The following is a 14152-nucleotide window of genomic DNA, read 5'->3' as shown; positions in this document are numbered from 1 at the left end:
TCTCTCTCTCTCTCTCTCTCTTTCTTTCTTCCTCTCCTTTCTCTTTCTTTCTTTTTCCCCTTGAATGGCATGCAGAAGTTCCCAGGACAGGGATCGAACCCACCCCACAACAGTGACCTAAGCCACAGCAGTGACAATGCTGGATCTTTAATCCAATGATCCACTAGGGAACTCTAGCGATGTGTTTCCTTATAGTTCTGGAAGCTAGAAATCTTGAGACCAAGGTATCTGCAAGGTTGGTTTCTTCTGAGGCCCCTGTTTCTCTTTGCCTTGCAGACAGCTGCCTTTTCCCTAGGTCCTCACATCATATTCTGTGGCATGTGTCTGCTTGCACATTCCTGGTGCCCCTGCGTGTATCTAAAGTTCCCCTTCTTATACAAACAGCAGTCAGAATGGATTGGGGATCAGTCTGTTTCATTTTAATGTGATTACCTCTTTAAAGATCTTATGTCCAAATACTTTCTGAGGTCAAGGCTTCAACATATAAATTTGGGGGGTGACAATCCAGTTTATAATAGACTTGAAGAACAATGAAAATATTCTTTCAATAAATGTTGAATTTTTTTTGAAGTGTATTTCCAAACAAATGAGTATGATTTCCTCCAATATCAGGGTCTGTGAGAACAGAAACTGTTGACTTAGATCACTGAAGTATACCTACTGCCTGGCACAATTACTGACCCATAATAGGCATTTGTATTAACTCTCCAGGGATGCTATAACAGATCACCACAAATTGGTACTTTAACAGAAATGTATTCTCTCTCACAGTTCTGGAAGCTAGAAGTCTGAAATCAAGGTGTTGGCAGGGCCATGCATTTTCAGAAGGCTCTAGAGAAGAATTCTCCCTTGCCTCTTCCAGCTTCTTGTGGCTGCTGGCAACCTCTGGCTTCCTAGGCTTATAACTGCATTGCTCCAACCTCTGTCTTCATCATTATAAATTGACTTCTTCCCTCTGTGTGTGTCTGTGTCTCTGTGTCCAAATTTACCTCTTCTCATAAGGACATCATTTGTCAGATTTCAGGCCCATCCTGCTCCAGTATGACCTCATTTTAATGCATTACATCTGCAACAATCCTATTTCCAAATAAGGTCATATTCTGAGCTTCTCTGTAGATATGAATTTTTGAGGGACGCTATTCAACCTAGGAGAGTACTTAATACATATTTTCTTGAATGAATAAATGAATTAGTTCTGATTTTGAACTGATCAAATGAGACTACTGCTGTAGGCAGAGTAGAAAAAGATAAGGCAAGAGTGGCCGAGATTCAAGTATGTGACACATGGTGGGAGAAATCTCTCCATATTGACCTTGGTTAGTGGCAGTCAAGAATGAGCTAGAAATCTACCCACGCTGAAATGAAAGGTCATGTCTCCCTTGTCTCTTCACATATAAACACAAAGGCTTGAAAGGTTTAGCTGGAATTAGAAAGGAAATTGTCAGTTTGTACATAGCCTTTAGACTAGACTTCCTAGTCATGAAAATTGCATTAATTAAAGAAATTTATTTTGAGCAACAAAAGACATATCAACTCTTGTAGCCCACAGCAATTAAATGAGGATACTGGGAAAACTTCAAAACAACCATGTACTTCACTTTGGTGGGAGCAACATTATTCTATTGACCTGAACCTTCTGTCTGCAATCATAAATTTGGAGAGCTCCTTTACTATATAGATTTCTCAATATAGACTCTAAAAATAGTCCTACCTAAGTATATGCATGAGTAGTAATTAGTGGTTGCTCTATCCATCTTACGAGCCAAAGTGGGATAGAGACCGTATATTAATAAAACATTAGTCGATGCAGAATGGCTAAAAATGGGCTTAATTGAAGGTTGGAAGTAGGCAGGGGATAACTACCACCTCTGCTAGTTAACTTACTTCTCTTTTTACATGTGTGTCCTCCATGGAAGATACAGTTAATATTTTGTGTCATAAGAAAAACAATTATAATCCTGATAATGCTCCACCTGGAAAACAACCATCTACTTTGTTTATTCTTTTTGTAAAATTTCTGCTAAAGAGGAGTAAAACAATCCTAGTCAAAACAAATATTAACATTTATTGATCATCATAGTCCTGGTAGTTATCTCCCTCCCTATTCTTATTTTGTCTCATATTTTTTTCCACAACACTCATTTCTATATGCAAATCAGTAACCAACATCACACATCATCCCCATTGCCAGAGCATCTGGTGTGTTCCAGTAGCCAAAAATGTCTGCTTCAAAGGAGGGAGTTAAATGTCCCTAATGTGTGTAATTGCTCAATGTAATCCTCTGTTACCAAAGGTAGAGAGGACTTTCCTCCCAATGTAAGTCATTAGCTTATACTGCACCTTAACTTTACAAATTAGCATCATCCCAGAGTTCAGGGTACAGAGAGGGATCTGGCTTGACCTAGAACAAAATTCGGCTGGAGGTTAAACAGGAAAAAGAACTGTATCATCTCTTCTGTGCTGCTTCTGCTGCTGAGGCTCAATTGCTAAAGGCAGAATGATCTTTCAGAAACAGCAGGCAGATTGCTCTGAGTTTTGGGAACTATTTCCAAACACGCACTCCTTCTCTGATTGAATATTAAAGTTAAGACAGCACCCTCTGAGACTATGTCAGCAGACATTGCAAATTTGACCACTTCAGCTTAGTGATCCCTGACCTATTGATCATAGAAGCTGGGCCAAGGGTAAGGGTCTGGATAAGGGTAACAGAGGATGGAAAGCTCCTTACTTTAACTAGGAAAAAGAGAGAGAGAGATGAGGACAGGATTCTCTCAGGGAGATTATATGGATTTATAGTATATAGTATCATATATTAGTGCATCACCTTGAAGAAAAAAATAACTGGATGTAAAAGGGTTTCTTTTTTTAAACCATAACCATAAAAAAATTTTACAAAAAATAAAAACATTATCTTAGCATGTCTTCTTCAGCTTTGCATCCCTAACAACTGTTGTACCATGAAAGACACACAAATTACTAACATCAGGGCAAAAGTGCCCATAAAAACATAATCAAGAGTACCATCAGATGAATTCATGTCTGCATTAAATGTGCAAAGATATTTCTTAGGGATTTATTTTCAGATCAATTCCTTTTGAAAGATGTTTAGCTACTTAATAAATTGTGCCAATCCTTATTAATTTCTGTCTCTGCCAAAACCTTAGGGTCTAACTCTTGCATTCTACAGACAAGTGTACCCAGTCTTCACATTATTTTGTTATTATAAAAGAGCTTTTCTTTTTCTGAAAACAAAATGCTCAAATAGTTTTTGTCACCACAATACAGAACCATAGCCTAAAGACTTTTATCTATACTACCAAGTCCTTCATCATTAACCTCCTTCTTATGCCTGAAATGATCAGTGCAAAAATGGGCAACATTGGAAAAGCCAGTATTTTTATACTACTGGACAAAGTTTTATGCCAGTAAGTTGTCTGAGCTATCAGATGGTGAACAAAATAATACCAGGAAAAACTAGGATTTATGTAAAATTTATCTTCAAGCTGTTCCCTAAGTTAAAATTCTCTGACTCTGAAGCCATTTGGATTCTCCACCTTGAAGTCCTTCATTATGATCTATTCTTCGGAACCTTGCTAAATGAGGGCCAACTGATTTCATCAATGCATTTGCCTTGTGGTTCAATGGGTGACTATGAGACAATTTTTTAAGCCCCCCACCAACATCTTTGTCAACTTCTGATGCTCTAATTTCATGAAAAGACAAGAGATGGAGACCCAAAGAAATGGTTGGACATTAGTTCACCCCAATCACACTTTTTTTTTCAAGCTTCCAGTCTTGAACTTAGGTAGTGGAATCCAAGAAAACTAGATTCACTTTATCTGTATGACTTGGACAATGGCCACAGCCATTCAGAAAAATTCAAAATCAGTGTGCAAGTGGCTACTGTTCCAACTGTAAGGGCTATTTTGTCCTTGAATTAGTCTCGTTTTCAGTTGAATGTTTTAAAGAAAGAAGAAAACACATCATCTTATCAATTGTCTGTGTACTGGGTTTAATGATATTGCCCTAAATTCATATTGACACTGAACTTCAAAACATAACCTTATTTGGAAATAGGATCTTTGCTACTGGAATTAAGTTGAGGTCGTACTATGTTACAGTGATCCTCCACCCAATGACTGGTGTCTCTATGAGAAGAAAAAACAGAGGCAGAGAGACACACACAGAGGAGGCCATTCGGTGATGGAGGAAGAGATTGGAATGATGCATCTAAAGACAAGAAACACCAAGAACTGTCTGCAATCAGAAAAAGCTAGGAAGAAGCAAAGAAGCCTTCTTCTACTGAATCTTAAGAGAGACTGTGGCTCTGTGGTCACCTTGATTTTGGACTTTTAACCTCCAGGACTGTGAGAGAATAAATTTCTGAGTTAAACCACTTAATGTGTGGTCTTTGTAACCACAACCCTCAGAAGATCCAGCCTGTGGTTATATTTCTACTCTGTTACCCTTTCAATTCAAGGCTCACCAGGGATCCAAAGATGGAGCTGATTTCATGGTTTCTCTAGTTAGGAAGAATCTATTCTCAGCAATTTCAGAGGCTCCCTCCTTGCCATATTTCTTTTCTCTTATTGAAGAATGCATCAGAGGTGGTGATCTTAGTCTCCCAAGAGATCAAGTCTGGAGAGAATTCTGAAAGAAAATCACCATAATAGTGCTATTAATCTTGTTATAAGATTATTCCACACTTTACCATTCTCTTAATTAACCTTACCCCAATAAAACAGAAGTGTTTCTGACCAACTATGGGTGATGCCAGGCTCTTGAGCAGCCAAAAGCAGTATCTCCTAATTGGCAGTTGCCAAAGATACTGGTGGGGGTCTTCAGCATCATGGTTCGTAGCAGCCTCTTCTCAAGGTGGTGGATACAATGAGTGGCAGAATCTAATGACAGCAATTTTTTTTTTTTTGGCTGAGCCCATGGCATGCTGAAGTTCCCAGGCCAGGGATTGAATCCTCAGCCATATCAATAACCAGAGCCACAGCAATGATGATGCTGGGTCCTTAACCCACTAAGCCATGAGGGAGCTCTGTTATGACAGTAACTTTTGCTCTTAGCGTGGTGGAACCTGCCACATAAGGGTTTCTAATGTTAATTTTATTCTGTGATTTTGTGGGTCCTCCCATCCCTGTAGTATATTTCACTTGCTCACACAGTGTCTAAGTCTTCTAACAACTGGACATTGCAATGGAACTATTTCTGTATCTCTTCCAGAGGTTGCTCACTGCAGGACTTTTATAGACCACAAAGGTGATAGGAAACCACATTGATACACATAGAATCATCTGGAAAACTTCTTAAAAAATAGATTTCTACACCCCATCCCAATAAGACTGTAAATGGGCCTGAGGATTATTTTTATGTGTTAGGACTATGGTCTAGTGTTTGAGAGCCTTAGTTCTATTGGCAGCCTAGAGTGTTCCATGAAACTAATCTGATTTAGAGAAGTATCAGTAAGAGCTCACAGGTCCACTCTCCTAACAGGCTTCTTAGCCAGAATTCTCTGTTTCTTGAACATACCAAAATCCTTTCTCACCAGGGCCTTTGCCACTTCCTTTGTCCCTTTCCTGGGATAACTTTACCTTTCAGCAACATGCCTCTGCCTCCTTCTCATGTCTCTCCTTTCCTTCTCTAATTAGGACCTTAGCTCAAAGATCCTCTTCTCTGACCAGCCCCTGAAAGTAATGTCTCCTTTTCCCAGTTATTCTCCTCTTAGCCTGTATTTTTTTTCCACATAACTTACCTCTAGCTGAAATTATCTTATGTACATATCTATTTCTTGGATTACTGTCATTCTCCCTCACTGCACTGTGTTCATAGTAAGGGCATGACCTCAGCCCATCTTGGTCACAGTAGTAGAGTTAGTACTCAAAAAGTTGCTGGCACAAAACAGAAATGTAATAAATTAAATGCATCTAAAATGAAAGTAGCCTGTTCTTCACATTTCATGATATCTAATTAGCCAAAGAATTTGGCTCAAAAAAAAAAACCCCAAAAAACAAAACAATAGTGGCCATGATTCTGGATACCCTCTTAATTTTCTTTTGTTAAACCTTCAAGGGAGGCCAAATCCTCTGCTTCTCTTTTATACACACGCTCATGACATCAATCACTACAACTCAGACGTTTTTAGTAGAGAGCTTCCTTCTTGTTAGAGTCTAAATTCAGTATCCAGAATACTTGCTAAAAATCCCAAATTCCTCATAATATGCTCCCCACTATCTCTGTAAAAACAGATGTATACACCTATTAAAACTCTAACCCATAAAACAAGATTAGGGTATTGTACAACTGTCTACAACCAAGGTACCTACTGAATTCTACTAGTAACTCTGGCTAATCTTAGTATTAAAATGTCCCGAAAAAAATTCACAAAACAAAGACCTTTATTCTGAGGAAGTGCTATGCCTTTTGCACCTGTTTTTGTTTTGTTTTGTTTTGTTTTTTTCATACTAGAGCCTGAAAGTGTTCATTTCTTGGGGGGTAATTAATGAAATAAAGAAATGACTCCCTAAGAAACTCAAAAACAAACTTCTCTATCTCTCCCACATTTTAAATTAAACCCAGAATGTCCATGATGTTTCTATGGACAGCATGGTGATTTACTTTTCTTCCACATGAGTATAAAACACATTTGCTTTGGAGAAAATCGTGTCAGTATCAGACATTCAATCCAATTCAGCTCCCCAAAAAGAGGTCAAGTGAAGCTCACCAAACAACTATCAAAATCCTTGAAAAGCACAAATTTCAGTCAGAGGTATGATAAGATACAATCAGTCTCCAAATAGCATATTATAAAGATACAAATTTATTATGCTGTTTAGTGCACCTTTCATTACAGAACTACTCACAATGTACTCTTTTTACTACACACAATGTACTCTTCTCTTCGCATGAAAATTGGCTTCTAAAATATGGGTTATATAGCAAGTAAAATTAGAGTCTACATAAGCCAAGAGAAGACAATTTACCCATGGTTATTAGAAGGAAGAATTAATATTCACTGTGTAGCTACTACATATCAGGCATTTCACAAGAAGCCTTACCTCTGTTATTTTTATTTAGTGCAAACAGTCCTTCTATACCGATTATTAGCACTATTTCCAGATGGGTAAATTGAGTCTCTGAGATGTTAGCAAATTAATTAGACAAAGAGTCTGGAAAGTAACTATGGCTCCAATATCTATGCTGTTTTCCTCATCCCAGGTTGATTTTCTCTGTGCGAAGGCCAACATATATTATTAGGACCTCAAACTTAAATCTGCTGCAAGAACTTCATGGAGACTGTCTTAGCCAGCTGGAGCTGCCATTAATTAATTAATTTATTTATTTATTTTTTGACTTTTTTTTTGGCTTTTCTAGGGCCGCTCCCATGGCATATGGAGGTTCCCAATCTAGGGGTCTAATTGGAGCTGTAGCTGCCGGCCTACGCCACAGCAAAGCAGGATCTGAGCCGCGTCTGCAACCTACACCACAGCTCACTGCAACACCAGATCCTTAACCCACTGAGCAAGGCCAGGGATCGAACCTGCAACCTCATGGTTCCTAGTCGGATTCGTTAACCACTGAGCCACGACAGGAACTCCAGGAGCTGCCATTTAAAAATAACATTGAAGGGGTCACTTAAACCACAGATATTTATATCTCACAGTTCTGGAGACTGGGAAGCCCAAGATTAAGGTGCCAGCAGACTCTGTTCTTGTCAAGGGTATTCTCCTGGGCTTGCAGACAGCAACCTTCTCCCAACCTACTGCAGTATTACAGCATTATTTAGCAAGTTTCAAGATTTGTTATTGACATGATCTCCCTCAGATAAAGATTCTGCTTTAAGTCAAAGCACTTTCTACCTATTTAATCATTCTGTATGTTTCATAATACACCATATTATCCTGTTAGCTCAAATCTCTCTTGACAATTTTTTAATGCTCTGGTCATTCCGAAAAGCTTCAAAACCAATACCAATGCTCCCCCTTTTGCCTACTGCCTTGCTTTCTTCTTCCTTCCATGCAACTAAAATTGCTTTGCTTTGCTAGTTTCTATTTGAAGATTATTTTTCTGAATCTGTATATCAACCCCATTCCTTCACCTAAGGGATGGTTTGTACTTTTTCTCTTTCTTTCTTTTTTTTTTTTTTTACCCCAAATATGACTTTTTAGGGCCTTTGATTTGTTGCCTTTGCTTCTGCCCTGACTGAAGTAAGCTTTGCTCTTTGGAAGAAATGGTCTTTGATCTCAACTGGATCAGCTCCCCCAAACCATCTAATGGGATGTTGGATTTTGGATGGAAATAAAAAGAATAAAAAGCCGATGCCTTAAAGGAAAAGTGAGAGTATCAGAAAAAGGTAGCTTTGTCCCTAGCACAGTCATTGATTAATATTTATTCAATACTGTCTGGGTCACAAGATGGAATTAGAGTAAAATTTTGATGATCGGCTTACTGAATCCTTAGAAACCTGTTAAATTATACCTTTAGCATCACAAACAGAAGTAGAAGAACTTTAATCCTGCCATTCCTCCATAAAATGACCAGAGAGGCTAAATGACTGGCATAGGATCATAGCTATTTAAGGCCAGAATGGCCATGTGGGCTCAAATGTTTTCCAATGGCTTTGTGGTCTGGCAGAATTCCAAGAAATAGTTACAAAAAAAAAAAAAATGCAGATAGTCAAAATGAGTTTGTAGATTACAAAGGTAGCTCAAAGTCTGGTGAAATAGTTAGGAAGTCCAGGGAAGGAACTTCATTTTCACTGTATATTTTACTGGCTAAAGTATAGAATTTAAATCCCTGTTTCACTTACTAGGTACATTATTTCTAACAGTGAGTAGGTTACTTAGCCTATGTCTCAATAGCCTTAGTATACAATAAATTTGGTAATAATAATGTCAAAAAACTTATCAGAATACTAAATAAGACAATGTACATTGTACATTAGGGATTGCATTTGGCTGCACATATATGAAACTCAATTGTAAAAGTTTAACCAAATAGAAAACATCTTCCCCATAAATTAGAGGTCTAGAAGTTTTTCCAAGGTTGGTACTGAGGCTCCAAAACGCCCCAGAATCCTTCCGTCCTCTTGTTCTCTCATCCTTATATAAGGCTTGCTTTCTCATGGTTGCCTGATGAAAGCCAGGGGGCTGGTCTCCCCTAGGCTCACCTCTGCACCTTATGCAGAAAACAGAAAGAGGAAGTAACAAGGAAGTGGCAGAGCTTTCCCAAAAATCCATAGCAGACTTCTGAATCTAAACCTGTTGCCAGAACTTTGTTATAGTTGGCTGTTCCTAGTTTCAAGAGAGGCTAAGAAATGTAGCTTTTAAACTGGGCACATAATTTAGGATTCTGTTAACACAGAAGAATAGATATAGGTAAGATAACTGACTATGCTCCGAAAGTAAAGCAGTTAGTGCAACACTGGCATATGGTAAGCGCTGAAGAAATATGATATGTTATCAGTGCTGTTATCATTAAAAAAGAAGTTCTGCGGAAAATAGACGCGCCTACCAAATAGAACAATGATGAAGAGTTCTGCTTTATGTTATTTTATTCAATAATCACCACAACCCTATGAGGTTAATTTTGTTTGCCGCAGCAATAAGTTTTGGCCTAAGGAATATTAAGGCTTAGAGAGAATTGAAGGATCTTGTCAAAGGTCTGATAGCTAGGGAATAATTGAGCTGAGATTCAAATGCAAATTCTAACTGTAGAGATACAACCTCTGTCCATCCTGCCACTCTGTGATATCATTTTTTAATCTAGAATAGTGACACCACAGCCACTGGACTATTTCCTAATGTCATCTTTTGGGGCTTGATGCAACTGTATAGGTCATCTTGAGTCTGGGCCATTTTAGGCAGCAAAATGTGAGTATAAGCTATTTGAAAGGTATTTGAAAGCATATGAGATAGAAAGCACAGGCAACAGACCCAAAGAAACATTCCTAACAGACATCTGACTCATTTGGAGCCTGCTCCACAGCACGCGAGGCCCCCGCACACTCAGTACCTTAGAGTTGAACAATGCACTCCCACACTTCATTCCTGAGATGATGTGCAGTGTTCTTGCTGCCAATAGGAGATCGATAGGACCGAATATCCTGCACAAATGAGTCACGTGGTGGACTTGTTGCCACATCTATCCCAGATAACTCTGAGTGCTTCTGGGTTTCTGGAAGACCTTTACAAGGTAGAATTTCTCACTTCTTTCCCAGACAGGATGAGTACTTGGCTGCACATCTTTAATCTCCCTGAAACTCCTTCAGAAAGTTTTCAACATTAAACAGGTGGGAACTGTGCTCCAAAACTTTATGATAATTTATTCCTGACTATTACATAAAAAGATTTCAGACAAAGTTCAATCAGCACACTCACCATCACCATTTGCAAAGTACCTGAATCATATGAAAGCTGACGCATGATTTGATGCACTTACTAGCATGGACAAGTTTGAGAATACTCCACAGTAGTCTACAGATGTAAATAAATACAAAATTTAGTGGTTAGAAGATATTGGGAAGAAAATGATTGAACAAACAAACCAGAATGCAGATCAGATGTGAGGAAGATCTTTTATAGGGTTCTTGCTGTGGAGCTGGTGGACAAGTTGAAACGGATGATTATCTTAGAAGACCTTTCACTAATATGGGCACTGATAACCCCTACAGCTTCCATGCTCTAGGTGTTGGTACTTTTATGTATGGAGTAACAGACGCCCCCTCAAAACAGCTGGATTAACGAAGAGGACTTACTCTGATTGTTATTTACTCAAAAAATACTTATTAAGCCTCTGATGTGGAAACACTATTCTACAGTGTTGGAAAAGGCATGGGGAACCAAGTGGATGAGGTATTTGTTGTCATGTGATGTATTCTATTAGGGGAAACAGATAATAAATAAGAAGTCAAATGTGTAAAGCTCATTAGCACCCACTTACAGTGTTAAATGCTATGAGGACAATAAAGCAGAAGGGATCTAGGGTAAAAAGCATGCCAACCTAAACTCTTAAGGGAAGGCTTCTACTAGGAGATGACACTCAAGCCGAGACCAAAGTGACAAAAGTTGTCTATGTTAAGACCTAGAAAGGAGCATCCATGAGCTCAAAAAAGAAGTGTAGAATCAAGAACCAGGAACGTAAAAGTCACCAGGGACGGCAAAGCCATAAAGAATCAAAATAACCTCGTACGGGCCAAACCATTCCTATCTCTATTTCTCTCTATAAACCACTTCATCAGCACTACTTGACAAAGGTTCATCCACATAATTTCACAAATATAAATGCCAAGAAAAATCCATTTGGTCCAGTTTGGGCCAGCTGATTGCCCTTGGTTCAATCTGTGATGAGTTGGGCAGATTCCCAGCCTCTGTTTTGTATGCAGCAAGGTGACAAGAGGACAAAGGTGGTTCTCCAATATGGGAGTATGGAATTTAGTAATGTGGATTTTCTGAGCGCATTCTATTTTTTAAAATCTCCAATGATTCATCTAATCATTCATTCATTTATCAAAATTAATATATGATTTTGAATCAAACATATACCTATTACTCCACATCTGGATGCAGAGAATGCAGTGGGAAGAGGAGCAGTATGGAACTGGGGGAAAAATATGAAATTATAGGGTTTGTTAGGAAAGATAAGTTCTATAAAGGAATATCTATAATATAGAAATAACAGTATCCTAAGAGGAACACAAATAGAGCACTATTTTATTTTAGCACAGAGAGAAAGATACTTTTCCCCGTAAATTATATATTTGGTCTCAATTCTCAGAGTAATGACAAAATTGAAGTTCTAAGCCAATGGAAGGACTGTGAATCTACCACTGCCTTTTCATGATATCCTGCAAAGTTAATTTCCATCAGAAATGTTAAGCATAGCAGATAAAGTAAAGGGTGCTATCAGGGAAAGTGTTGGGAGGCCAGAAGGCTAAGTGCTATATCAATAATAAATGTGTGTGAATGCTTAATGGCTTATGATTAAACCAGGCTTTCCAAAGAGTCAATAGGACAGGCTCTTCAGAAAGATGATTATCTCTGCCAAGACACCAATGAGCTGCTAAGAATGGAGCTGAGGTTTTCTTGGTAGGTTATACTGGTACAGTATGCTCTACTTCTCCCATCACGTTTCATGATCAAAATCTGAGTTTAAAAATTACCAATCACATTGGGAATTTTGTAATCAAATCTTTGTTGCTCTGGAGCATGGACAGTAAAGTTCCTCAACCCCATTTTGAGCAGAAAATATATCGAAGCTGATGTTAAAAGCCTAGAATATGAGGAACTGTTAGTTACTCTACAAAGATGTAATATGATGTGAAATGTAATTTTTTTCAATCCTTTTAAAATTCTACAGAGGCCTCAGCAGTTGAAGACAACACTATAGGCAGAAGGCCACATAAATCAGGTTATGTTAAAAGATGTGATGTGGGATGTTCAGTCTTTAGGTCATCAAGCACCTTAAGGTTGAAGGTTGAAGGCGTGGACAGAGAAAACAACTTGGAACAGTTTTTCTACTGTGCTGGGTGAAAAATGCTCTCAAGCACCAACCATCACCCTCGATATGAGGTGGGAGTGAGAAGAGTATTTCTTGCTCATCTAAAGCTAAATGAGGAGAGTTTTAAGAGTAACATTCAAGAGCTTGGCTGTGGCTCGAGTGGCCTGTAATGGCAGAAGAAGGAGAAGACAGAAGCTAAGGAGAGAAGTTGTAAGAGATCATTTACAGAAGCGATCTCATTTTCAAGCTGTATCTGCCTTTGGAGAGACTCCTATCGAGAAAAATCTTTAAGAGTCTAAAAAGGTCCAATAAGAAAAGCACTCAGCTTCGGCACTACTAAACACAGGCATGAACAAAACCAGGCTATGACTTCTTAAAACTCCTCGCCCCAACCCAGAAATGCTTGACCCTAAAGGAGCTCCCTAAGAGTTGCGACTAAATGGGGGAAAAGATAAAGGGAGTTCCTGTCGTGGCACAGTGGTTAACGAATCCGACTAGGAACCATGAGGTTGCGGGTTCAATCCCTGCTCTTGCTCAGTGGGTTAAGAATCCGACGTTGCCGTGAGCTGTGGGGTAGGTCACAGATGCGGCTCAGATACCGCATTGCTGTGGCTCTGGTGTAGGCTGACAGCTACAGCTCCGATTAGACTCCTGGCCTGGGAACCTCCATATGCCGCGGGAGCAGCCCAAGAAATGGCAAAAAGACAAAAAAGAAAAGAAAAGAAAAAAAAAGATGAAGAAAGGAAGAAGGCAGACTCAACCAAATTCTCCTTCCCTTTGGTGGACAAGCACAAGCTGGGGGAAGTGAAAAACTTAAAAATTGAGTAAGAGTTTTTGTTAGACTGGGATGAACAGTTTTATTATCTGAGAATAACCAGGAGAATTATGAGTATACCTGAGATATCATTCAAAGAAGCAGTGTGTTGTGGTTTTAAAATGTATCCACAAATTCTTTGCTACTCTTCCCTTCAAATAGTAGAGTTTAATTCCCCTTCTTTTGGAAGTGAGCTAGCTATACTTAGTGATGTCCTTCTAAAGAATAGAATGTGGTGGAAGTGATGATGTAGGACTAGGTCACAAATGGTAGGGTGGTTTCTTCCTTGCTTTCTTTCCTGGATCATCTGCTCCAGAGAAGGCCAGCTGCCATGATATGAGGACACTCATACAGCCTTTGTTTGACTTGTAACTATTAGCCATTTTCAAATGGAAGCCAAAGCCATTGGAGCTAAGTCAGAACTGGCTTTTTGTCCAGTATTGTTGCTGGGGAATCAAAGAGGCTACAGGATCCTCCATGAATCTCTAACCCAAGGTTTTATCCCTGAGAAGATGAACTGACCCTGGAAGGGAGAGGTGGTAAAGACAGTCCTGTTACCTAGTAGAAGACTTTTACAGTTTCATGTGTGTCCGTGTTTATCAACATTGTCAATAGTGACATTTTTTTTGGTCTTTTTTTTTTTTTTTTTTTTTAGGGCTACACCTGCAGCACATGGAGGTTCTCTGACTGGGGGTCAAATCAGAGCTGTAGCCGCTGCCCTATGCCACAGCCACAGAAACACCAGATCTGCAACCGACACCACAGCTCACGACAACTCTGGATCCTTAACCCACTGAGCAAGGCCAGGGATTGAACCTGAGTCCTCCTGGATAC

The 14152-nt window shown here is 39.1% G+C and overlaps 1 protein-coding gene across 16 annotated transcripts in view; it reads right to left on the bottom strand.

The window, feature by feature from the left end:
• LOC146405318 (uncharacterized) overlaps nucleotides 1–14152 on the bottom strand; it is an 887521-nt gene that overhangs the window by 392039 nt on the left and 481330 nt on the right. For 4 of the 16 annotated variants that reach the window (XR_014837136.1, XR_014837138.1, XR_014837132.1 and 1 more), the window contains one exon: nucleotides 4487–4650. The exons of the other annotated variants lie outside the window; for them this stretch is intronic. The gene's annotated coding sequence lies outside the window, so the exon portion shown is untranslated. Of the gene's footprint in view, nucleotides 1–4486; nucleotides 4651–14152 lie in introns of those variants that run through there. 16 annotated transcript variants of the gene reach the window in all.

This window comes from Sus scrofa, chromosome 2, assembly GCF_054392235.1.
Source record: "Sus scrofa isolate SSC_HxYL_T2T_F1_AM1 chromosome 2, Sscrofa_HxYL_maternal_Yorkshire_Landrace_v2.0, whole genome shotgun sequence".
NCBI classification, from domain to species: domain Eukaryota; kingdom Metazoa; phylum Chordata; class Mammalia; order Artiodactyla; family Suidae; genus Sus; species Sus scrofa.
Note: the sequence above shows the minus strand (reverse complement) of the source record. Positions and strands in the feature narration are given on the sequence as shown.